Source organism: Thunnus maccoyii, chromosome 17 (genome assembly GCF_910596095.1).
Source record: "Thunnus maccoyii chromosome 17, fThuMac1.1, whole genome shotgun sequence".
Classification (NCBI taxonomy): Eukaryota; Metazoa; Chordata; class Actinopteri; order Scombriformes; family Scombridae; genus Thunnus; species Thunnus maccoyii.
This window is the reverse complement of record NC_056549.1, coordinates 11024395-11051738: the sequence shown is the minus strand read 5'-3', so window position 1 is coordinate 11051738 and position 27344 is coordinate 11024395. Positions and strand designations below refer to the sequence as shown.

The following is a 27344-nucleotide window of genomic DNA, read 5'->3' as shown; positions in this document are numbered from 1 at the left end:
TTTTTTATGTCTGTGACAGGCGGCTTTACTACCTCCTTTCAGGCGAACAGCGAGTGAGTTACATCGCGGAAGGACAAGCAGCTTCCTTCATTACTCAAGTCCTCACTGTAATCTCATTTTCTACGTGCGACCAGTCAAACAACCTTTAGATTCAGTTAAGTGTGAGGTCTCACTGGCAGTTTTCAATAAGAAAGGGGCGGAGAATAAAGATATTACATTTCTGTGTCTTATTAACCTGAAGGTTGAATCAAAAGCCACGCCGTTTATTGCTGTTTAAAGCCCCGGGTATATATCATTCTTACATTCTTTTATAGATATGGGATAAATATTAGATAAAGGGTACATAATGAGGTACGAAATACGGCGAATCAGGAACTCTTGCTGTTTATAATAACTCATTAGTGGTTCTACTAAAATGTGTTTGTTTATCACATAATTAATTACCGCCATCGCATTATAGCTTGCCTCGACAACAACAGACAAGTCCGTAGACGTGTGCGTTCTTGCTTTGAGAAGCTGTGTTCCTTTAGTTTCCCCATGGTTGTGATTTGATATGAGATTCACTAGACAATTTCCAGTTTATTACTGCTGTGTCCAGGCAGTCCCTGATAAGATTAACCAATGTCTATGAATCATTGCTGGAGAGCATTTGAGAGCGCTGGTCAGTGGCTGAATGTGTATATCCAGGATTGTTCACCAGAGCAGTACGGTGCCCTTGTGATATGAGCAACACTTTACAGAAACTGCCCCTGACCACTGATCCAGGACCGCGATGAAGTTGTGTTTCTGTCCTGGTATTGGCTGAGGTTTGGATTGAGCGCATGGCTATGATGATCACTGATCTGTGGAGAAGGCTGTGATGTGCCTGTGGGGAAACACTCTCCGGCCCCAAACCCAATTTCCACTGAAAGATTGACGAGGCTAACGTGCTCCGGGCAAGGCACTGAACTCTTTTTCTTTTCTCTTCTTGCCTTTTAATCGCATCAGGCTTTTAATTCTTTCATGAACTGGTCCCAGACCTTTTTTTTTTTTTTTTTTAACTTTCACTGAGAGCGGAGAGATAAAAGAGCTGTGATTGCTGCTCCGGTCCCCCAGAATCTCAGCAGCATGCTGCATTTTAGAGGAGACTTTTGTTTCACCGTAACACTTCTGGTAATTGTGCAAAGGGAGGTGTTGACTTTGACTGATGGTTTACCCTTCCAGTACTCACACACACACACACACACATATACATGTGCATCCACATAAACACAGAGTTGATGAATTATGTATTGGTGCACTGGAAACAAACTAATCAATATAAAATGTCTAGCTTCAGTATTGACCAGAAATACGGTACACATCGGTCACAAGAAAGAAAGAAATCACATTTCACTGAGGTATGTGTGTTTTTATAAATGACTAAATATGTTTCTTCAGTGTAGGTGTACATGTGCACACCTACAGGAAGCACACACATTACAACAGATTTGTTCACCGTTGGTTATCTCACACTGAAGCATCGGTGAATGGCTTTAAACCACAGTAATGAATGTGTGGGTGGATGGATAGATGGATATCAGATTTGTGTGTCTGTGTTTACATCATGCTCTCCTTGTCTCTGTCGACTTGGCTTTATAGACCTAATCCTGACAGGTGAAAGTGTTGTTCATGCAGTCTGTGTGGGTTGTTGCCTGTGATACAGATAAACTGTCTGAAATCAATGAGCTTCTGCGCCACTCTGTCCGTGCGTGCTTCCCCACCTTTTACCTTCAAAAGGTCAGAGGCAGCCTAGTCTTTTAACTCCTCATTGTTTAGTATGTGTCATGTCCGGCTTTAATGATCCTGCCTTTGGCTGGGAACACCACCACCACCACCACCGCCACCACCATCAGCAGCCACGCTACTCCTTTTTGATTAGCTCTGAGATTTCTTGGAAGATGGATGGTTCTAACGTCCTTGACTGGTTCGCAATATGCGCCGCCATACCCTCCCTCCATCCTGCATTTGGAATCACTGTTCTCTGTTTGATGGCAGGCAATTACCGGAGATTGTTTCTCTTTTGTTGTACGTGTGGTCGGCACAGTTCCCCCTTTTCTTCTTGGAAAAGTAGTGTCCTGTTTTTCCGCTTGACAGATCCACAAAGCCTGAAGATGAGCCTTATTTGACTTACCGAGCACAGAGATTGATAGCTGGTTCACGAGTAAATACAGTAGTTGGCAGTTGCATGAAATTAGTTTTTTTTTTTTCTGTGAGCAATCTTCAGGTGCTTTGAAAGAATAATTATTGTTTATACTGATGGTTAGGTGTCTTGTGTTGAACACGACTGCACGTCATAGTTGGCTTTTTTTATTCCCAGTACCACTTCTCCTTGTTATCATAAGGAATACATATTTTCAGCGCCTGAAGAAACAGAAATTGATCCACAACAATATTCTTTTGTTTAGCTGCTGCATTGATGTGATTTGTTTGCAGTAAGAGGGTATTAATGGTGCAACTTTTAACACTTACCCAGAATAATTCAGCCAATTATGCAAGTTATTCAGATTTGATAAGAACCTTTAATTAAAAAAGAACTTTAATCTTTTATGGGGAAAAAAAAACAATTCAATCTTTTTCTCAAAAGCAAATAAACAATGATGAGCATAACCTGGAGCTTGCACTCTCTCAGGTAAAGATGTTTTCCTAATTATAATTATATTATGTTTCATTAAAACAAGACTGCAGTTTTTAGCTCTCCCATCCTCTGATGGAAGCTGAAAATTAGTGTTTCGTCTTATTCGGTCAATAAATATAGAGAGATGACGTATGGCGGTAATGAGTGACGGCTGAATAAGATGTATGGATAGCTGGAGGTGAATGACCTTGGAATCAAACATTTATATATCCGAGGATGTGAGGAAACAATCAGCATCAGCTCTCAGCATTCAGCAGCAGCATGCCCCTGATAACTGCGCCGCAAACAATGAGCCACACTGACGCAGGGGAGTGTGTTAGAGAGATGTGCTTCAGTTTCTTTTCTTTTTGTCCTACGCTTTTTTTATTTATTTATTTTTTTCTGAGTACAATCCAGAGCCTGCGAGGCATTGCTAGCCGAAGGGGTCGCTCATTAACAATGGCCAGCCTCTCCACCACCAAATAACATCCCAGACAAAAGCTGTTCCTGTAATGTTTATTTGTTTACAGTAATAAAGCATTACGTTCCTTCGCTATAAATTGTGCTTTGTTTGGAAAAGCACTGTATGGAGCTGCGAGGCCCCCCAAAAAAAGGTCCCCAAAAGTCCCAGCTGTAATCAGCAGGCACACACCAACCAATCACCTCTGCCTTATTGATATTTATTTGGCTCATAATAGGGCTGGGGAATGTATCAGTATTATCATCTTAGATTTTGGATATGGTAATATTGTGATATGGTTTTAAAGGCTGCATTACAGCAAAATAATATAATTTTCTGAACTTACCAGACTGTTGTAGCTGTTCTATTATTTGCCTTGATGACTATTTATCAAAAAACTGTGTGTGAATATTTTGTGTAAGCACCAATAGTCATCCGTACAATACTGTCACAATATCGATATGGAGGTATTTGGTCAAAAATATTCTGATATTTGATTTTGTCCATATCGCCCAGCCCTATCTTATAGCAATTTAGTTTGATAATCAAAAAATCAGGGATGCGGAATGTTAACAGTGGGAATATATAGACGTCACCGAGCTCCGCGGCGTTAGCAGTCACCCCAACAGTCTGTGTGACATTCAGCAGTTGGAAATGGCATTTGTGACATTCACTGAGTGAGAGTAATATATTCACCTCAGTTGGCTCATCTAGCCCTCACCAGAGCAGACAGCTGCTATAAAGGCTATGTGCACCAAGTATTCTCACACCGTCAACAACTCGCTGTAGCCGGGCTTCAGGATTTTATCACCCCAGATTGGAGTGAAAAGCCAGCGAAACAGGGCTCATGCTTTATTTAGAGTTGTTGCTCTGTGGGGTGTTTTGTTTTTTTGTTTTTTTTAAATCCCATATACAGTATGTGATGTACACAAAGTATTTTCACACCATCACATTTGTGGGGTGTTTCTTTTTTTTTTTTTCATTTTATCGCACTGCGCCATGGTTCACCTGCTTTATCCCAACACTGAAATGCAGCAAACATCTGGTGGTAGGCTATTACTTCCTGACATATTGCAATTCATGTCATTTAACATTTCATTCAAATGATGGACAGGGACACCTTACTGCGTTCAGCTTGTCACAAACAGCCTTCCTTAATATTTTCTGTTCTGCACGCCGTATTAGATGACAAAATGGCAACCGCCTCCATCCTCGCAGTGCTGACGCAGAAGCCTGATGCCAGATTTTTTTGTTTTATTTACTGTCACTGCGCAGCGTGAAGAACGCCACACAACCAGGAAAAACAGCCACTGACCTTCAGCCTCAGAGATTTACCTGATTCCCACCGCTGCAGGAACAGTTGTTTGCATGTTTCAGACCATTAATTCCAAATCGCACATACACTTGTACTGCTCCAAAACATGGTGTTCTGCGAGCTTTCCGATTGATTTTCCTCCTTCCGAGAGGCTGTTGGTTTCCATTCGTTTCGGATTTGAAAATCTTCTCGCAGAGGCTTTGCATGAAAAAAAAGCAATCTTTACAGTGAGCATTTTAACACCTTTAGTTTTTCGTCAAAGTTACAACTTCACTCATTCTGCCCTTCATTTTTTACTCCCTCTCAACTACGCCTCAGGACTCCTATCCATTCATACGTCTCCCTGCTTCGCTCTATTATCCTATCAGTCTAAAATCTGAGAGCCAACTTTTTCCATGTTCCCTTTATCCAATCATGTAAGCCTTAAGCCTCCACTCCTCTTACTTACCTACATGGGAGCCAATTACTTAACACCATTCTGTTTATTAACCCAATTAGCTGCATGCTTAGTGCGCCGCTTCCTGCTGCTGACACTGATGTCAACATCCAACCACCACCTTCACCGTCACCACCAGAACAACAGTGTCTTTCTGTCTGGTGTTCAACACAAGACTTTTCAATTCAAGGGAATATAATAATAAAATTAATAATAATAGAAATATGCTTTTTACATTGTCCAAAGCTTGTTTCTCATCTGGTTTTTGTTTTCTGACAACATAGCTCATGAATGCAGTGTTTGTGAATGCAGCCAAGTCTTGAATGTCAGCTGTTATGTGTCCTTGACCACACCAGGAGAGTTTTTTTTTTCTGCTTTCAACTGCATTATCACGCAACAATAGCATAGCTCTGGCAACAAAAATATCTTCCTTGTGATTGATGACCTATCTCAAAGCAAGATTCAGCAAATAGATTTTTGTAGTGAACAGAAATGAATGTAAACCAGTGGCTCTCTGGAAATGATCAGCTTATTATGTTTTGGAAAACACTTGCCAATAATTTGTGGTTAATGGGCAGACACCGGTGTAAATAGATGAATCAGGGCGTAAGAAACAAGGTGAGGAGAGAAAATTGACAGGACCATCAGGTGATGTTGAGAGATGATTCAGCCCTTTAGGACTTCTAAAGAGAGATTACACCACCTTCTCCTCTCCACTGCCAACAGCTGCTGCTGCTTCTGCACTTTCCCCGCTGAGCCTGAAGGACGTCGGAGCACCCCGCGACGTCCACCCTCTTCCTCACACATCCTCCTGCCTCATCACCCTGTAATTAGCGAACTCCCACATTTAATCAGCGCAGTGATAGCTGCTGACACCTGGAAGAATAAATAGACTAGAGAGAAGTAAAGATAGGAATTCGGTACTGTCTCTGGCTCCCTCGTTCTACTGTAGAGCTATGATTGACTTGGCAAAGATTAAATCAGGACTAGCCAGGCTACTGTTGGAGTAGATTGAATGAGAGCAAGTTTGAGTAAGAAAAAGAGAGACCAATAGAGCTCAATTGCACTTTGCAGCTCAAGAGAGAGTAGGCCTATTGTATTTACAAGCCAAGCATGTATGCGTGCGCTCTCCTCTCCTCTCCTCTCCATCCCCGCTCCTCCAGTAGAGGATTGAGAAGGCGTGTAGCACGGTGTCCACAGAGGGTTCTCAACACCGCCGTGCATTTTACCGCTTGTAAAGCAATCATTTCCATCCCCACCTCTCCCTCACTCCCCCATCGGCTGCCGGGACTGCTGAGTCAGCTCACCTTCGTATGGAGAGTGGCTCCCTCAACCGAGACGTTATTGATTTGCCCCTGTTTGTAAGGGGGAAATGTTCCCAAACCTCTCAGGCCAATTTTGCTGCACTGCACAACCGGGAACACCGCTGGGCGTTGGGATTGAGAGGGGAGGAAAAACATAAACACACACACACACACACACACACTAGCACACATGCAGTGGCAGATTGACATGCATCTAGGAACTTCATTATGTGTTAGTTTGGAGTAAAAATGGAGGGAACATAACACGTAATTATACACATAAATGCAAAGGCACAGCCTGACACAAATACAGAAATACATACGCATATTAGCCTTCATATCAGTTCTGTGAATTCTGACTTCCTGTCTCTGGTTTAATGGAATAATAGGACCATGAGAACATTTAGAAACAACACGGCTTCTTCTGAGGTGCATTTCCTCAAATTTATAGGGAAAAGTTACTCAATTAGGACTAGCTGTCTCTGTCATGCTCCATATTTTGTCTTGTGATTGCAGTTCATTAGGGTTTGTTTGCATGTAATTGCATACCAGTATGCCGCCGTGACATACAGTGTTAAAGACCCGATCATTACAACATACAGGATATGCCTCATACAAAGGCTACAGATTGTTTATTGCTCTCCTCCCTCTTATTTGCACTCTAGCGCACCCCTACCACTCCGGCGGGAGTATACACAAGTGTACACACACACACACACACACAGACATTGACACACACACACACTCTCACACAGTTTTACTAGCACACACTTTACTTCAATGTGGGCCCGGGCCAGTGAGCTACATCATTGCTTCATTTGGATCAAACTCCAGAGCTCAGGAGTCATTTATCTACATAGTGTGTGTGTCTAACCTTCAGGCATCCCACTCTACGCCACTGGGAGAAATCAATGCCAGGGTGTAGAACAAAGAGAAAACCCCCTCTGACTTCACCAAGGTAGAGATTTGAATAATTTATTTGTTATTCTTCTGCTGTAGACAATTTATCAATGTGCAGACATTATGGGGGTACATTGTGCTTTTCTCTGCGGTTTCGAGGAAACTTTGATGGAATTTGGATTTTTTCTTTTTTTGTTTTGTATTTCACTTGTTCTCATCCGCTAGATAAGATCTATGAGGATGTACTTTTAAAACCCTCGGAAAAGTTGTTGTACACTCTAGCATACAAATCCATAATTACCTTTTGGGAAAAAAACCAAGCATTTTTTATCTGTTTCCTAGAAAGGTGTGAAGTGTATCCTGAAAATGTAATTTTGTTTTTATGGTCTGACATTGCTCCACCTCTGCGTTTATTCATTTGTAAATAGTCAACTGCCCTCAAATAGACCTTGATCATTCACACTTTTAAAAATGATCTCCATTACCACCTCTTTCTGTTTTACTATGCCCACTTCACACTGTTCATTATCTGTCTTAGAAGCACGGCAGCGCTTGCCAAAGGAAGAGCACGCTTGTATAAAAATGTCAAGGAGATTTGGACAGCTGCAAAATTCATGAGGTGGCAGTTTGCTATTATCAGCATGTCTGCGTGTGTCTAAGCCTGGAGTTTCCCCAAAACCTTCTTCAGTATTAAGAATTTGTTTTTCACGTGTCCTCTGTATGTATGTCCCAAAAGTGACTGTGTCTGCGTTCACAGCTTTTGCATTTCCCGTCTTGTATTCTCTACTACACACACACACACACACATGCAGATATAAGCACGTACGCACACCCCTGGTGTCTCACTATCCTGTTTTCCCATCTCCTGTGACTCTATCTAGCTGGTACTGCTTGAGTGACAGCTCTTGGTTTGTCTGGATATCCGTGGTTACAGCCCAGAGGCCTGCGCCAGGGGACCCAGACCTGTCAGCACTCTCTGAATCCTGAAACCAGAGATGGATGGCCAGGAGCCACCTCTGCCCTGAGCTCTGTGCTCAGCTTGTCTCTCCTGCTCCTCTCCACTCTTTATCCCAGACCCTCCTCCTAAACAGACCCATTGTTGGCAGCTGGGTGCTGCAGAAAATGGAGCCAAATATGTCTTGTTACCCATTTCTCTTAAGGATAGGAGAAGAAAGAAACTTAAGAGCAAAATAAAGCTAATTTGAATAGTAAGGTGCAAGCACAAATCAGTGAAACACTCACATTTGCAATGAATTTATTCAAGACAAGGACATTATTACAATGTATTATCTACACGCAGTTGACAGAGCAGAAGTCGAGGAAGTCAAGTCACAGCATTTTGTAAGGACAGCTGGTTCTGTTAATCTTGATTCTCATACTAACAACCCGGATCAGTCGTCCCAAAGGGGAGCGCCAGTTACAGCAGATCAGGTGTCTGTCCATCTCCAGTGCCCCGCTGCTTCTGCTTTGACAGAGACGTGTATGACATCTCAGACGCCGGTATTGCTTGTCGCTCCAGCGCCTGAAGCCTCACAAGCAATAGATTGAGACAGAAAAAGAGAAGGGTGATGAAGGCAGGAGGAGAAGAAAACACGAGTGTGGTGGGGTAGAGGGGTGGGGGGGGGTTGTTTTGGACCGCCTCAGGCTCAGATGGTTTAAGGCAGTAGCTGTGTGTGTGTGTGTGTGTGTGTGCGTGTGCGTGTGTGTGTGTATGATCTCTCAACCAGCTAATGAGAATATTTAACATTTGCTGAGTCCACAGTGTGTTAGAAGTCATTCATCACTTGACTGGTTCAGTTCTCTCCAGTTATATGTTGAGTGTGCAAGATGCCTGCCTTGGGGCTTGAGGGTGGTGAACGGAAGGTGCGTTTAGTGCAAAGAAACACACCGAGGTAATAGAAGGGACTTAAGGGACTTTCTTGGGCATTAATGTTTGAGGCTTTGATGACTAGATCTGCAGTTTTTTGTCATTTAATCGATCTGTTGATCATCAGAAAATGTATTAACGAGGAGGTAAATTATTGAGCAAGCATTTTGTTTGATATTGTTTTAAATTGAATAGCTTTGGTCTTGGATTGTTGGTCAAACAACATTGGGAACTTAAGATTTCAACTTTGGCTCTGGGATCTTGTGAAGGGCACTTTTCACTGTAAATTAGAGTAATCAAGTGATTCCCAAACCGGGAGACAGGACCCCTTGAATGAGTCACAAGATAAATATAGAGGTTTTAAGAGAATTAACAGAAAAGGAAAGACACCAAAACATAGTTGTGCTATGGCAATATGTTTTTTTCTTCTTCTTGTAAAATACTATATAGATTAACTATACTAATAATTATTTAATTGTAACAATTTCCCTGCTGAACTGCTCACAATTGACATATTCAACAAGTGACAAGGGGTCCCAAATAGAAACTGCTTAATTTTGAGGGGTCATAAGGATAAAACGGTCGGGAACCGGAGTAATCAATATTCAAACTAATCAACAACTGTTAGTAATGGAAAGCCATCAAGAATATCCATCTAACCAAATAATTTATATTCTATATACAGTATACTTTAGGTCTGTAGTTTATAGATCAACTGGATGATTTACGAGTACAAAAAAATACAAGTTGACTTTCTGGCTGAACTATTTCCCCACTGTGCAGGGAAAATGCACTGCTTCATGACTTGCTATTAAATGTGTGCTTTCCATTGTAAACTTGGGGAGAAAAAAGTTGAAGTGTGGGAGGAAACCAAACATCAAGAAGTGATCCGTTAAGCCATGGCACTTCACAAACGTGTCTCATTGGCTTCCACAGTTAGGCCCTGCAAAGTGGCTGCTCCATTGTGACTGACCAAACATACACGGCACTCTTATCGCCCGATAAGAGCTCAAAGGCTGTTTCGCCTTTCATGTGCTTTGCTTGGTGACCTTCACATAACCAGCTTACATACCCTCACTCAGACAGGAACATGTAGTGACACACACGCATGCTCACGAAAAAAAAAAAAAAAAAGACTAGATAGTCAGCCTTTCCAAAAAAAAAAGAGGAAAAAAAAAAATTGGAGAAGCCCATCCTGTGTTTCTGTGACGTGTCTAACCGCTCAGTGACCGTGATGTGACCTTACTCCATCCAGACAAGCCAGCGCGGGGTTAAAGCGAGGTGAATGTGCATGTGGGTTTGTGTTTTAGCGAGGTGTACGCAGCGAGGCTCCCGTGTAGCGACGCTAAACTGGTCCCGTAACTGAAGGAGAAGCCTTGCACTCTACCTGACCCCTACGGTGATGAGCATAACATGAGCACTAAGCCTGCAGCAACCCGGTGCAGCCCAGCCGGGCACGGCACAGCTCAGCACAGGGACCCATGACTATTTAATGACCGTTTCCAGGGCAGAGGCCTAGAAACGCCCCCCCACCCCACCCCCATTCTATTTAGTGTGTGTGTGTTTTCTTCAGCCAGAGAGAATGAACTCATACCCCTGTGAATTAACATGGATGAAGGTTGACAGAGGCAACATGGGCAAGTCAGCACTTTAGTGCTAGAGTATGATATGGTATTCCACTCTTCTGAACTGAGGGGAAATGGGAGGTCACATAACACCCACGTTTTTTTTTCCTTCTGTTGCTCCGTGTAGATTTTGCCTATTTTTGTTTCCAGCTGATGTTGAATGGCACTTTGAAACAACACAAACTCCGTATGAACCCTTCCTTGTCCATTTTTAATGGGATATAACAGCAAAAGATCCATTTTTAAAAAGGACTTCTGCATCGCTAACAGCGTTTCTATTTATGCAGCAGAGTGTTCACTGGGGCAGGTGGTCTGTTGTAGTAACAGAAGTTGAACAGTAAGGCACATCATAATCATCTCCTATATCACAAACAGTCAGCCTTCATGGATTTTTTATGTTGTCATGGCAATGAGGGTAGTAGTAATATGCTTGGACAATGTATGAGACTGAAATGTTTGTACCAGTCTGTACTTGTTGTATGGCGCCCCCTTTTGAAACAATCTCCATCCATTATTCTTTCTTAATTATTTGAATAATTGGATCGATGTGTTTTTCATTTTTTTTCTTGAGCACTGTCCTTAAAAAGCATAAGCTGTGGTCTTAAAACAAGATGTAAACATGTGCACCACTATCTCTGTGTGATAAAATTGCAGGAAAGTGATAAAGGACACATAGAAACATATTATTTATCATTTTTGGCTTCAAAGTGAAATTGCAGTTTCCTGTTATCATCTTTTTTTTTCCATTTTCAAACCATATTTTCAGTATGCTCACCATATTCTGAAATTCACAAGCAGTATAGACAGTGCATTTGCAGAGAGTAAACAGTAATCGCAGTTGAAGCAGCTGTGGGACAAGTGTTTCAATGCTTTAGGCTGACTCAACCGACTCGGCGGCAGTAAACGCGCTATATTTTTATGTGGCCCCTTTGTAACTCTGTCTTCAAGCTGCATTTTATGTGGGCGACTACACACTTTCAATTGCCTTCGCCTGCAGCAACCCTTTTTCAGATGACTGAGGGAAACGAGGGATGAGAGAGGGAATGTGAATGGGTAAATAAAAGTGGATGAGAGAAGGATGGAGCTCGGTGGAGAGGGAAGTGATGAATAGGATAGTGTTAGCCAGTGAATCTCGTCACAGACAAATCAAAGTTTGTGATTGTAAACAAAAGAACATTGATTGAGCTCTTATATACTTACAGTGGAAGATTATACTGCACGTGTATTTTTGAAACTCCAAATGTTGCTCATTTTGAGATCGAATATGTCTTTGCTTAATTAGATTTTCACAATGATTATTTCACTTACACTCTGAAGGAAACTCCAGCCTGATCTGTTAAGTTTTCTGATTCTCATCCCTTTTAATTTTACTCAGGTCAGCTTCTACATGTTAATAGAGAGAAACCACATCATTTACTCCCATTGACTTCAGCATAGATACACTGAAGGTGAGCGTTGCATTTTGCGAAGCACCGTCCATATTCAGCTGTTTCAGTATTTGAAAGAAATTTGAGTCACCATGCCATATTAATAATCATGAATGAATGTGCAGAAGTCTTTCATAACTTACAAACCAAAGCAAGATTAACATAGCACATGTTTCCAAATGTTATTTTTTTTTTAGAAAGACAAGGGTGAAAAGTACAAGAAGGAAATGTAATACTCAGCAGTAAGGAAATTGAGGAAATTATATTTTGTCAAAAAGGAATTGTCCTCAAGATAAATATCACCACAACAGGAAAGTACTTCTACCTCAATTGGCAGCTGTTATGGTTATAAAACTGTATAAAACAAATGTTTTATGAGCAAATCAGATTCCTCATAATGAAAATAACAGAAATATTGAATAATATCTGAACTGATATAACGGCCTTAGCAAAAAGTTAGCTTTCTGACGCCGCACAGCTAACTTAATATTCAAGAATGTTGATGCGTTGAGATGTGGAGGATACAGGGCGGGCGGTGTTGTGACTTACTCGGGTCCCCAATGTGCATGTCCCTCGACGGAGCCAATCGGTGCAAAACTGACAAGTCATTGTCTTTTCCCAAGCCACAGTAATTCATCAGCACTTGAGACGGCTTTGGCTGATTGCATTTTCGACAGAGCAATCTCCACTATGTCATAGAGAATTTGGCTTTTATGGCAGGGCGGAACTTTGATACCAAATACAAGGGACAGTGGAGGCGAACATGGAGAGTTCACCACGCTGGGTCTGATTGCAAATTGAAAATCCTGCGTGTATCTGTGTCTGTGCACAGCTTGTGTACTTCAGTGTGTGCAAGAGAGAGTCAGTGTTTGTATCTCTTGAGATATGATGGAGTTTTTCCATCTGCTGCTCCCTCGAGCCTTATTTCTTTCATCTCCTGAGATATTCAGAAACTGGAACAAAAATAATGGACACTGTGAACCACCTTTCATCACACTGCCTTTTTTTTTTTTTTTTGTGTGGTATACAAAATGCCCTCTTCTTCATTTGCCATCTCTATGGCCACGTAGCAGCCACAGTAGTTGCCGTCCAGCCACAGAGCAGCCACCGTAACAGTTTTAATTAAAACAAGAATCCCTTTGAGGCTCAACAGACGTGGAAGAAAAATGGTAGCATTTTCTAGTATTTTAACATTTTTTGCTTACGCGGGTAAATCGTGGAGGAAAATAATGAGCGTGCGAAGCAACGCTAAGATGTGCAGCTTTTAAATGTCAGCGTGTTGCAGGAGTTCATCTCAGCCAGGGGAAAATGAGTGTTTCTCAGGAATACGCTGGAGAGCCAGGCTATAACTGCAAAAAGCTGACAGGGTTCACTATTCACAGGTAACGTCAATCCCTGGGCCCATGATAATATTTCACTGTCATTTAGAGGAATGACCAAGAGAAGCCAGAGTTTAAAGAAATAAGTTGAATAGCCTGAGGGTATCCAACCTGCCAGTGTAGCCTAAAACCCTCTGTGCATTTTTCTGGTCAAGCCAGCAGAACCTAAGAATGATGTTCTCTGATTGTAAAAAAAAACCCTTTGAACTTTAGGGTTTCGTGTCTTAGAACGAACGTCTGGATGTCATTAGATCAAAACTAACACCGGGTTGCATCGTCTTTTTACTGGTATTTCTTTCACAGTTACATTCAAATACAGTGTTGCACCCACACCTCTGCTCTATGGTTGATTAAATCCAATATTCTCCACTAACTGCTCGTTCTGCAGTCATTTGGGAATGTAGAGGCTCTTTTACAGGAAGATTTCCAGACTAAAGGCCCCATGGAAGGCAAGTATATTAGCAGGTATTACTCTGCCTATTGTAAATCTCTCCCACTTATTGCTTCCGTGCGACAAGTAATAATGTAGAACAGCGTGTGTATTTTCATTTGGCTGCAATGATTCTAGGGTTTTAAAGGGAACCCTTCTAATTTCCACTCCGCTGCTCTGGCGTCAGTGCCAGCCTCGGAGTTTTGCTCAATCAAAGCCCATATTCAGCTCTATGAACAATAAGAGACAAGTCACTGGATCGCTCAAGTGGCCTCAACAGAGCTGTGTCTTGTGCAGCGTGGTAATCAATACTTTTATGTCCATATTTGTTCTACTTCTGCGGCCAGTTTTGATTTTTTCATGCAGACCGGACAAGCTGTGCTAAATTCTGTATTTTCATTTACAGTAATAAATGGGAAAACAGTGGGACTAAAAGACTCCTTTGCCATATCAGATGAGTAAGTCATGTAGTCCAGACACCACGAGTGCAGCTGAATGAATTTCCTCATTATTGCGTTATTGCCCTGAAGATGGCTCTTGGCTATGTGATGTGCTGTGTGAATATGCACTTTATTATACTAGCTAACCCCCTCCACCACCCCCTCCTCCCCGTCCCCACGGCTCCACCCCTCACCCGTGTTTCAACCTGTCTCAGCAGTTTGGACATAATTGGTTGGATAAACAATAGTGGTTTTAGTAGCTGATGGTGTGGACCCAGGTTGCTTTGCGTATGGTCTGTGTGAATAAATATCACAGTGAAGTGAAGAGAGTAGCAAACAGATCAATTGTACGTCAGATTGATCTATTGTTGATCAGCGGGTACTTGGCAACATAGCTCATAATAAGTCATGCCAACGTATCGATTAGAACTCAGTGACAAGTTATCACAGCTACTAAGAGGATGTTCGTTATTTTGACTGACACCTCCAATTCACATTTAGATCAGATGCTTAGACTCAGACAGAGCAGAAAAACAACTTCAGATTTTGACATGCACACCCCACACTTGAACAGTAAGATTCAGGTTGGCCCTTTTAACCCTAATATATGAAACAGTGCTATGAAATCAAGATGATAGGAAATAATACTTAAACTGTAACAGTATGTCAGGGCCATCTGATGTAGTGTTTTCTGTTGCAGATGTGATTTTGGGAAGATAGCTAGCAAAACAAAAACACCTGTCAAAACAGTATTTGCTGTAGTTCATCCATGCATTATGGACTGAACAAACAAACAATCCAATGCACATGGCTCCTGCATCAGAATTAGGGGTTCAACGATGAAAGCTTAAAGTAAGGAACTTTTGTCCATGGTCTTAAATGAAAACAACGTGCAAGATGTCCAATGTTTGAATAAAATCTTTAAATATGTAAGATATTCAATACTCAATTGTTAAATTAAAGTGCAATATGAGGCATGATACAATCCTCCTTTAAACATGGTAGCGAATGAAACAATAACCTGTGTCCACACAACTTACAAACTTGAACACACATCTTGTCCTGCAGCTTAGCTTGTTGAAAGAACCGCCAAAAAAGTTAGCTGCTAGATAGCTAATTAGCTGCTCAGCTACAGCACATTAAACAGCTTGTAAACATACCTGCAGATGTTACTTTGGACCCGTCAGATGCCGGTTTGGTCGTTGCTCTTCAGAATCCCTGTTGTCGACACGCTGTCTGTCCGTGACTTGTAGCTACAGCAGGTTGTTTACTTTGTCTCCGTTTAGACAATAAATTTTTGCAATTAATCCGCAGCTCACATGCCTGCCAAACTGTGGGGGGCGATCTGTACGGATCACGGATCAACTATGTTCCATTACACCATTAATCACAATGCAGCACATCTGCATTGTAAAGAAGCAGTCGTAACAAATTTTTTCATGAGCTCGTAAGAACTTCCACTGGAGAACCACGTGCGTTGCCAAGTGTGATCTTTGCCCCAAAAAAAGACGAACTTCTCAGCAAAGAATGGCAAGGGAAGAACAGAGGTGCATGCAAATGAATAGGGGTCGAACCATTTAATACATGGTAATTAGACTCCTCTGTGGCACTGAGGGTGACCTTTTCAGATGTGGCAATGAGCTGTATCTGGACAGAATGGAGCATGGGAAAGGTATTAAGTGAAGTCCAGTGAAGAGACAGTAAGTTGATGCATGCGCTCTTTACTTCCTTATTTATTTATTTATTTTGTCATACACAGCTTGGTAATTGCATTTTGCTTTCAGGGAAAACACTGCCAATTCAATCTCTCCCTTGTTTTTGATGGGAGGGTTTGTTTGGTGCATATATTAATAAATTTAACACGTATTCCTGATTTTAGAGGCCCTCTCATCCAAATGCACATTAGTCATTTTGGAGATAAAACCAATTTCAAAGCTGCTGATGCTGATGGATTTCTCTAACAGATAACTTGGTCTATTTGTATCATTTCCTCCGCCAGTTCAAAGTACTGAATCTATTATTATTATTATTATTATTATTATCATTATTATTATTATTGCATGAGTATAATTGCTGCAGTTACCCTGCCAGGAGTTTATTCAAATTAAAATGAGTTATCCAGTCTTTGTAAAATATTGCCTCTCTGACTGATAACCTTTACACATCTTTTAATAAAAGTGTTTGACTTCCTTCCTCACTTACATACCTGAGATCAACATAAGTGACCCTGCTGCACATACACCACCATACAACTGTATGACAAAAAAAAGGGATACAAAAAGGGTGCAACTGACCATTCACCATTATAGCATAGCAACTGTAACTAGGCACAGCAGGTCTTTCGATTTGTCCACATGTCAAAGTGATGTGCATGGGCCTGTATCTTGTAGCAATACTTGGGATGTAAAAGTTTTGAGGGTTGTGTCTTTTTAATTTTGCCTTTCCAAAACCACAACCCAATAAGTAAAACTCTAAGGAGAGGATTATACTGTTTATCCACTCTGACATAATTTGCTGATGTTAGCATGTTAACTACCTACCTACAGTAGTAACCTACCCCAGTTCATGCTAGCACATCCACTGTGCAATAATCGCCCACTGTGTAGAAGCCAGTCCTGGATAAGGGTAACATTAGTCTCTGTACTGCTCTTTATTGGATTCTGGGAAGTTTACACTCCAGCAACCCGAGCCAAACTCGTAATCCGAAATAGCGTTACATGAACACATTGGTTTGTCCTCGCCTTAAAAGCCTTTTCTCTTGTAAAGTTAAAAGTGAAACATATTATTTGAAAATATGAACAATTAAGCATAAATCTGTATTGCTTGTCCAAGAGTGCTAGCAGCCAAAACAGGGTTATGTTAAGAAATAATTAAAAAAGTATGTTCAGACTCTTTATTTTAATGTCTTCCATATGGCTCATAAAACTGGCATTTTGCTTGGGACTTGCAGCTTGAAGTTTTAGCTTCAATGTTCTAGCATGATATGAACTTGATGGCTAATTAATGTAGCCATCAGTTGCATTTCATCCTTATTTAAGACACCTTTTACAGGGCTTTTGTTTTAAAACGAGTCAGCTGGAAACATATAAGTCAACCACAATGTTTTCAACCAACCCATGAAGCCAACCTTAGCTTAATTAGCTATCCACGGCAAATAAAATCTGCCAGCGACAGTTGTCTTGCTTTTGTTAACCTCTGTCTAAAACCAAGGACCCATTGTTTGAAAAATAGACATGAATTTCGAGTGGTAAATGTGCCATATTCATGTGTGCCGTGTGAGAATGGGAAGCTGGACAGGCAGTAAGTAGTGGGGCAGGGCTTAGTGAACAGTTTTAATGTCAAATATTTTAAAATAGTTTTCATACATTTTTTAACACGTTCTACATTGTCAGTGTCTTGGGTGCTGTGTCATGATATTACATGTAAGGCCCTTTAAATAGTCCACTACTACCCAAGTGTGGAGCAGATTGTTTTCACACTCGATGTGGACCACACTGCATTTTACATGAAGCAGATAAGAGAATCTTGTTTTTCATTCAGCCTAGTCTGCTTTTCCAAGTTCAAAGTCAGTGCCGATTGTGAACCATTTCAAGTCCAGCCTATGAACATCAGGTAATAATTTGTCCCTAAAACACTTGCATGGCACTTTAAAAATGAAAAAGAACACAGCCGTGAATTTGTACTTAAACACATGTGGGTACCAACCAAAGATTAAATAAAATGAAACCGTCCTCCCAGAGGCTTTAGTGTTCAAGGTAGGGCTGTATAGTCAGGGAATCCTGACTATACAGCCCTACCTTGAACACTAAAGCACTCGTACAGAGCAACTGCTGAGGCATACGTTCACTTATTTCTGTATTATCGATAAGGAGGAGAGAAAGAATGAGAGAAAAAAAATTAGAACTCAGAGGACAAAAGAAAGAGAGAAGCTGGGGAATGGGAGAGGAGAATCCAGATGGAGCTGGATACTAGCGAGCGCGCTGGTTTTATACTCGGATGAAGGATGAGCAAACATAAAAACCTACGGAAGACCACACAAAGTCATGCCGACATACACACACACACACACACACACAAGCACAGGGGTCCACAGCTGTGGCCATTTATTATAGTTTGTTCACTGTGAGTCCGACCAGATCAAACCCACTTCAGTTCCTTGGATACAGTAGCTTCAGTACAGTAGCTTTCCATACAACACACACCATTATATTTAGAGTGTGTGTGTGTGTGTGTGTTTTGCATCCTTGCTTGTGTGTATCCGTGTGCATACGTGCATGTAATTTGTGCTTACATGTGTTTCACGTATAGATGGCCTGGGGTGTGTATCCTGTATTGAATGGCTGTACACCTGTGCGCACGTACAGTACATTTGTGTTTATACTATGTCCTTGTTCGTGCATTTGAGCGTGAGCGTGTATGTGTGCGCGCGCCACCTTGCATACGTCTATCTGTATGTGTGCATGCGTGTTTATGGTGTGAGGTCAGTCAGAGTGCAGTGAGAAAAGCGTGTCATCAGGGAGAAGGTACTCCGCTCCCTCCTGACTGGTCTCTTCAGCCGAGTGAAACACCAGCGCTGCTGACAAATAACTGAAGCAGAAGCTCTCCCTCTCTCTCACTCTCAGTATCGCTCTCTCTCTCTCTCTCACTCATTGACAAACTTATCTCTGCACACACAAATACACAGTCACTTTGTCACAAACAGTCACACTATATCGCAGTGTTTCACACATCCCGTAGTGTACGCACACGAGCAGCAAAAGTACATACACACACATAGAATTGGACGGACAGTTTATGCAGTGTTTTGTAGACACACACACACACACACACACAGCCAGAATGGCTTTGTCACATAAAGTCACAAAGTCGTCTCACCCTCTCACACACGGTCAGACATGAAAGCACACATATAGATTAAGGATGTCCTGATCAAGTTTTTTTTGCTCCTGATCCCGATCCGAGTCATTTAATATTTAGTTTTCTGCCGATACTGAGCCCTGATCCGATACTTGTATTTTCCCAGATAATAAAGCTGCACAGTGCACGCTTCCAGTACATTAAAGTTATTAAAATCAATTCAGTGTATATGCTTGACAATTGAATAGCTCTGCAATGCATTAAGAAAAAAATTGCCTGCATCCAAGCTGTTCCTTAATGGGGTTTTTTTTTCTTGTAAAGCTCCAGTAGGGCAGCATCTGAAATACAGTGTCGAGAGGGTAGGGCGCACCGTGGCTCCAAAAGCTCCAGAAAACTGCAAAAAACCTGCATTCTCTACCACAGAGATGGGCTGGTCATCTGAAGCGATGAATTCAATTACCCTCTCTGTAATCTTTTTGGCCCTGTCACTGTCTCGAGGAAATTTCCCTCTCCTCTTAAAAGTATCCTCCAGTGTTTGTTGCTTCATTGCAGCCTTTGCCTGAGTGAACTGAGCATTGCAGACATTCCAAGAGGATGTTGGACTGCTTTCGTTTTCCAATTTAAATTATTTCCACGCTGCAGACGTTTTAGCTGCAGGTATGCCAGAGTACGCTTCTGCGTCCTGCCACGAATTGACCAAGGGATCAGTTAAAAAATGCCTTGATCGGCCCAGATACTGATCTTTGAGATCAGATTGGGACACCCCTAATATAGATTTAATCCACCGATATTCATGTGTACACTCCATGGTAAGGAGGTACACATCCAGAGAGGAGAAAAGCGAGCATTTATCATCAGTACAAAAGGTCTGTAATATGTATCTAATAATATGTTCTCAAAACAACCACATTGCAGATGTATTGGTTGAAACAACCTGCAAAACTGTCTCATGTCAAGAGATACAGTTTTAAAAAATCATTACCAACACTAGCATTAGTGCAGAAATGATTCATCTTCAATTGTTTCTCAAGCAAAAATGCCAGTTATATCTAAGCCACTCAGATGTGAGATTTTTCTCTGTTTTATATCATTTAATTTGGACTGTTGTTTGGACAAAACAAACTATTTGAAACCTTCATCTTGGGATTTGGGAAATTGTGACAGTTATTTTTCACTATTTTCTGAATCAAACAGAAACGTATTAATGAGCCACTTCAGACTAAATTTCAGCATTTTCTGCCTTTGCCTCATGTTTTCTGGTTGCTGAGAAACCACTATCACTATTTTTACATTTTATAGACCATTAAGACGAGAGATGCCCCAACACTGGGGTACTGAGATTCTGGCATATTTTAATAGATTCCTATCAGCTAAAATTAACCAGCTCAAATGCTGATCCTTTCATTTCTCTGCTCTTCTGTGTTTTGTCCCCCTCATCCTGCTGCTCTCCTTTACTACATGCAAACATTTCACTGCATATGCAAGCGAAAATCAGTGTGTGTGATTGAAGAGTTCTGACATCTAGGTTTGCGAAATACACAGATTGGCCGAGCTCTGATGCTAATGAATCTGTTATCGAATCATTCATAGTTGTGTTGTGTAGCGGATGTAACGGTTTGTGTGTTCATCCCGTACCGTTCAGTACAGGATGTTTGTTTTGGTATGCGACTTCCCTCAGTTCGATATGCTGCCTGATCCATACATTTACTGTCAAAATATTTAAGTAATCCACTTACTCCGATGTACGGAGCAATAATTCTCGTGACTGAGTTTTGGGAGTGCACCACTTAGCTGCAGCGTGAGGGTAGCATACTCATAGATGTTACCCTGGTTACCCTGGTTACCCATGCTCATGGGTAACCTGCTTAAACATGCTTAAATTAACTGTCACTGTTAATTTAAGCATTTAAACATTTGATCCAGGTCCTCAATTATTTGGATCAAGTAACTATTAAAAAATAAGATGTGCCAAATTAGCAGGTTGCACCTGTCATTTCAATGTGTAAGATGCATATTTTATCAACATTGCACATCTTCTGCTGCTTGCTTTATAATTATTTTTACTGTGCTCTTAGTGTCTTTGACACAAAACATCTTTCAGGATGAATTTACTTCCATCTTATCTAATTTACAGGTGGAGTGTGCATTAGGTAGCTGCATTATTTAGGCAAATATTAGTATTGGATTGAACTTGGTAGCATTACACTCATGATGAACAGTTTTTTTTTAAAAAAGGGATCAAAATCAATGCAGCAAAACCAGAGATATAGTCTTTTTTATTCCATGCATTATTCTTCCTAATCAAAACCTGGCACCTACATCACCCACAACGCAGGTCGACATGAGTCGCTTGACTGTACAGATTTGGCGTGCTATGCTAGTTGCAACTGATGTAGCCTCTAGCCCTTAGCCTCAAGCATCAGCCTCAACCTCTCTTCTTTCTTACTTCACACCCCCAGATTTTTTTTTCATTTTCAAACTTGAAGTCTTCAGCCCCAACCAACACTGACTCAAGTGACATCACTTGAGTCAATTTATCAGACCTTGTGCAGCTCCCTGTGGAGCCAGTAAAGGCTCTATACAACTTGTTGGTGTGGAGTTCCCCTTTAAAAGGGCTGAAACATTTGATTGAACCAAGACATTTTATAGACTAAATGATTCATTGATTAATTAAAAAAATGACAGCATAAGCAATACTATTAGTTATATAATATAATTAGTTGGAGCCCTAAACACAAATTCAATCCACATTCAGTGAAGCCAGTGCTAGGGGTTCTCCTGTATGAAAGGGATATTGGAGGGAACATGTTTTGTCCTCTCTGTATTTTCCTTGAGAATCTTACAAAAAATATAATAATAATTTTATAAAAATAGTTGTCAGTTGCAGCCATAAACTGCATCAAGGAAGAGATCATGTTGAAATAAAACAACTAGGATTTGACAGATGAAAAAAACTGTATGTACAGTAGGGGGTTGACTGTTGATTGGCATGCAACCTCACATGACCCACCTTTGTTTTGTCTGTTAAATTTACTCCTCTTTTATGAAATGTTATTTTTCCTCTACCCCCCGTATCGTCACACACACACACACACACAGATGGATATATACCAGCACACACCCCAATCCGGGGGCGGTCGGGGAGAGGAGGAGGGGGGGGGCACACAGACAGAATTTACACAGTGCTCACATACTGTAGCTGCATGACTGTTTGGTTGTGGTGAATGAGGCAGGCAGTGCAGCGTAGTGGTACAAATACAGTAAACACATTTCCAGCCAGGCAGGGAAGTTGTTTGAGTCGGAGAGACCGTCCCCAGCCGAGCCAGCTGACTGAAAGTTTTGGGCCACGGTTCTGACAGGAACAGACCCTAGGAGAGAAAAACATAGTGGAGATGTGCATTTTAAGGAGGTTGTTGCAGTATTTATTTGCGCCTGTGTACAAGCAAGAGCGGGAAGAAAACAGAGAATATGACATCTTTGTGTTTTTGCTTTTTTTTTGTTGTTTTTGTTAGTATACTGTATGCATTGAATGTATAAAACTTTTGTGTGTGTGCGCGCATGCACATAATAGCTTCTGTGCTCAGCGTTGCGTAATGGTGTATGTTCATCAGGGTTAGCCTTGGAACAGAATATATAATATACTGTAATGGTATGTCTTGAGCAAGTGCTTTAACTCTGCTTGGCGCCTTTTAATGAGTTGCTTAAAAAGGGAGAATTGATTTCCCGGTTTCTGCCTCAGAGATGCTTCCGTCTAGCACCAAGGGCTACTGTAGCATCACATGTTTTGCAGTTGCTGTGTGTGTGCGTGCGTGTGCGTGTGTGTGTGTGTGTGTGTGAAGGGAGCAGAGGGAGACAGGAGTCGAGAGAGAGAAAAAAAGAGTATGAGAGAGTGAGACTTTGCAGAAAGGGAGAGTTTAGTCTCTCTCTAGCTCTTTAGAGTTTCCCTGGTGAGTTGGCTGGCAGCTTGTTTGCTGGCGTAGCAGCAGGAGGAGCAGCAGCATTCGGAGGTAGAGAGATTGCGATAAGCTCCTTCAGAGGCAGACAATAGACGCTATAATGCTGTTGGAATTAACAACTGGCATTCCATCGTTTCTCATCTGATTAAGACCCAGTGACAATCTTCTTGCTACAGTCTCTAGTTGTCACCAGCTATGACTAATGAACTATGATATCCCGCTTCTCTCTCTCTCTCTCGCTCCGTGTCTCACTCTCTCTTCACTTCACGCTCTATCGATTATTGAAATACTCTCCGATCCCTCCCATTCTTAACATGCCCTCGCAGCTTCTCATCTCTCTCTCCCCCTCTCTCTCTCTCTCTCTCTCTCTCTCTCTTTTGCTCCTTTCATTCGCCCGTCTGCCGTGCCGTGCTCTCCTCCCCGTGCTGTCCTTTATCTTGTACCATTCATTTGGCTAATTTGATATTTGGAGTTGATAGGGCTCTGAATAGAGGCCTGTGTTTTCACATACATTTGTCTCCATCTCCCCATCTCTCAATCCCGATTTCTCCCTCTTTCCCTCTCTCTCATCCCCCTTCCTCTCTTTTTTTCAGAGGAGCAATAATGAAATCAGGCTCCAGCCCTTCATCTGTATTAGCGGCATTTGCGGGTCTAAGAGAGACTAACAGCCTGCTAATTCTCTGCCTCTGATTCGTTAAACTGACAGCCATTTGCATAATATAGCTGCCTGCTTTCTCCTCCTCAAAGGTTGCCTGCAGACGCTTCTGTCATTGAAAGGAATTGAAAGCTGTCAACATAATGGCTTGTTTGATCAGATTTGAATATTTGTTTAGAGATCGGGGCAAGACTTATGGAAATATGTCACTAAAACGCCAAAAAGTAACTACATTGATCCGCCGCACAGAGAGTTAAAGGTTTATTTTTTGTTCCGACAAGTTAACCTAATTCTTTTCACAGTTTTTGTACCTCTCTGATCTGTCTCACCTTCGGGGTCTACTACAATATTCACACACTCCCACTCCCCCCCCCTCCCCCCCTGAAAACGCGCTGTGTCGGAGGGAGAGGATTTTCTTCTTCTTCTCCTTCTTCTGTGATGCTAACAGAAATGACCGGTGGCAGCGCTCTGTGGCATCTCTTTTACTGTTTCCTTTGTGCCGTGGTGTCTCAGGGCTCACAGCTCTTCCGATGAATAATGTACACATGTTACAGTCACATGCACAGCCACATGAATCTGCAAGAGCACACACACACCGATCCGCACTGATCATGCCTCTCGCTCTTGGTTTCTTGCACAGCACGCATACAGGTGTTGCATTAACCTTGAAGGCTGACAGTGTCTCCAGGTAGCTTCATTACCTTGAGCATGATTAGCTCTAAACTGTACTGTTTATTTGAGGTCTCACACGCAGCACGCACACAGTTATACACCTCCATCCCCCCCGCTCACTAGCCCCCAATAGTCAGAGGGCACCCGCAATGTAGTCGTGCTTCTCACCATATATAAGTGGCTGAGTGAGGGAATGAGTTTCATGTGTGTGACCCTTCCCCCGCCTCCATGCATTAACGAAGAGATGTGGTACCAGGTGCCCTCTGTGAGAAAGACAGAGATGGAACCCAGTAAAGGAGGAGAGGGGGGTGGGAAGGGGGGTCGGTAATATGGTTTGGCATTTTAGCGGCCTCCTTTTTCCTAATGGCGCTTCAGTCTCACTGGGATTATCCAGCCGGCACGCTGTGTCACGGTCGGTAAACTGCACTGTGCCGGAGGGAAAGGGCGTGCTGAGAGGGGACAGGGGTGGCAAGGTGGAAGTGTCAGGAGAGAGCGGGAAATGTTCTCAGAAATGCCCGGAGGTATGCAACCTTTATCAAAATGAAGGGGGCCTGAGGGAGCGTATGAAATAACAGCCCTTAACCCATCGCTCTTGTGTGCTCGGGCTTCAGAGGAGACTAGGTGTAGAAGGCTGGACGCCGTGAACCAATGGCAGCTGCATGAGTGGAAGGATACCAAAGAAAAAAAGCAAATGCGAAATTTCGTTTACAATTAATGGATCATTATTACAGACGAAGTGTTGAATTGAGCGTAATAATACGTTTTGGAGATAATATGTCCTTTATAAGTCAGATATTTCGATCTCAGCTTCTTGTCATATTTTGAATTCATCTTTAAAGGGCAATTAAAAAATGGCTCCAAAGAAAGGACTTTGCCCTAGTTGAAGGTTCAGGAGGGACTACTTGAGAAAGTGTTCCACTGTCCTCTGATGAAAAATGTCTGCAGAAATGTATAAAACCTCACTCCCTCCAGAGAGCGGTTTGGCATTTTTGTTTTACTGACATCCCCGCCAGCCCTGCTTTTACAATACCTGTAAATTATTGCTCTGCTGTGAAGCCCCCCCCCTCCACACCCCACCCCTCTTGCCACTTTTTTCCTCCTCTATCTCATCCCTCTTTGTTTCCTTAACTTTCTCCCTTTAGTCCCCTCACACACAAATCACATATCTGTCGTCCAGCAGCTTTAACATTCAGCTCTACAGTACACAACCGCACGGGCGGCGAGTGTATCTTTTACACGTTAATATGTTTTTCCATGCCGCTGCTGTCATAGCTCAAGTCTCAGTCCATCCATACATAGTGTATGAATGCATACTAGGGGCTGATGTATTTTTTTTTTTTTTTTTTGCCTGCTGCACACAAACTCCTTCCATTTCTGGCTCATCTGCTTTTCCACCAGTGGTCCCAGAGAACCTGGGGCTGACCCTTACAGCATATCAAATTCTACATTTCACAGCTTTTTTTTTTTTTTTTTTTTACCATCACTGCTGAGTGCAGAGAATATTATCCACATATTTATTCCTCTCTGGATGCAGGGTTTTTTTCTGAATTTCTTTGCTATATGTAGCCATGTTTGTTGCCACCAGAGGTCAAAAGACCAGAGAACTGTCCTTATTTGCTTTGCATGTCTTCCATTAGCATTGATTCCCTATTCTATATAAAAAAAAAAAAAAAAAAGTGCAGTTAATACCAGGCGAGTACCTCAGCTTGTTTTATTTATGAACATGTGCCTGTGGAGACATCCATTATCTTCGGTGGTTACAAAGCCCCAGTGTAGGAGCTGGTAGGGGGAGCGTTATACTGAATCTCAAACTGTTTCTATGTTGAGCCCATCTGATTTAAACATATTACTTTATACAGGACCCAGGGGCATTGTCGATTACACCAGAACTATACCATAACTCATATTTCGCCCGCGGAATAAGAAAACGCATGCTTCAAACAGTTCATATTTTGCATTGGAAATGACAAGCGGCTGGTTAAAAAGCCTGCTTACAAGGAAGCATGGACAGATCCTGCGCTGTCCATGGCAATTCCTTTGATGCCAATCAGAAGATAAGTCGTCTCCCATTTGATGTCGATGAAATGGAGGCAAACTGGTTAGTCTTGGCCGTGTGTCACGGGTTCGTCACAGGCTTGGATTTAACACAGGTCATTAGACCCACATGTCATTAAAATGTGATGTGTGAAATTTGAACAGTACAGAAAATGTCTTTTAAAGAGAGAGCTAGATGGAGGCAGAGCAATGCGCAAGCTCTTTGTGGTCAGCTAATTAAGATTAAATTGAGTGAATTGATTGTAGCAGGGTTTGTGCTGCGTGTGGTTTGGCCTGTCAACAGCACTGTCAGTGAAGACGCAAGACTGTAGGAACAAAGGAGAGATGAGAGCAGCCTTGGTCTGTCAGTGAGAGGACAACTATATTCAGATGCAGAACCCAGCTTCCAGCATTTACATTAATTACATACAGTAGTATCTACCACCCTGAGTGGAGGCGTCTCAAACCGTGTTTTGAATTACAGCAAGCACCAGCTGTTGTGTTTTGTTTTTTTTGCATTTGAAATGCACAAATGTATTTGCAAAAGTAAATATGTTATGTGAAACTCAGAAGTATCAGTGGTCTAGATTATTCAGTACTATAATTTTGTCATCCTGTTTGTCCATGCTGTATTTTTGCTTTCTTGGTCTACTCTGTTCACACATCTATTGCATGTCTATCCATCCTGGGAGAGGGATCCCTCTCCTTTTGCTCCTCCTGCGGTTTCTTCCATTTTTCTCAGTTAAAGGGTTTTTTGTTGTTGTTGTTGAATCGAGGGTCTAAGAATAGAGGAGGTTGTATTGCTGTACAGGTTGTAAAGCCCCCTGAGGCAAATATGTGATATTGAGCTATACAAATAATAATTGACTTGACTTGAAATTCATGCATGAATGATTGAAAAATACGTGCGATTGTTGTGGGCTGCATCCAATGATCCCACATCTGACTACGC

At 41.9% G+C, this 27344-nt stretch overlaps 1 protein-coding gene across 4 annotated transcripts in view; it reads left to right on the top strand.

The window, feature by feature from the left end:
- Positions 1-27344, top strand: part of LOC121882639 (kelch-like protein 29) — a 218704-nt gene that overhangs the window by 36806 nt on the left and 154554 nt on the right. Inside the window, exon 3 of one of the 4 annotated variants that reach the window (XM_042391013.1) lies at positions 7031-7108. The exons of the other annotated variants lie outside the window; for them this stretch is intronic. The gene's annotated coding sequence lies outside the window, so the exon portion shown is untranslated. The remainder of the gene's footprint in view (positions 1-7030; positions 7109-27344) is intronic. 4 annotated transcript variants of the gene reach the window in all.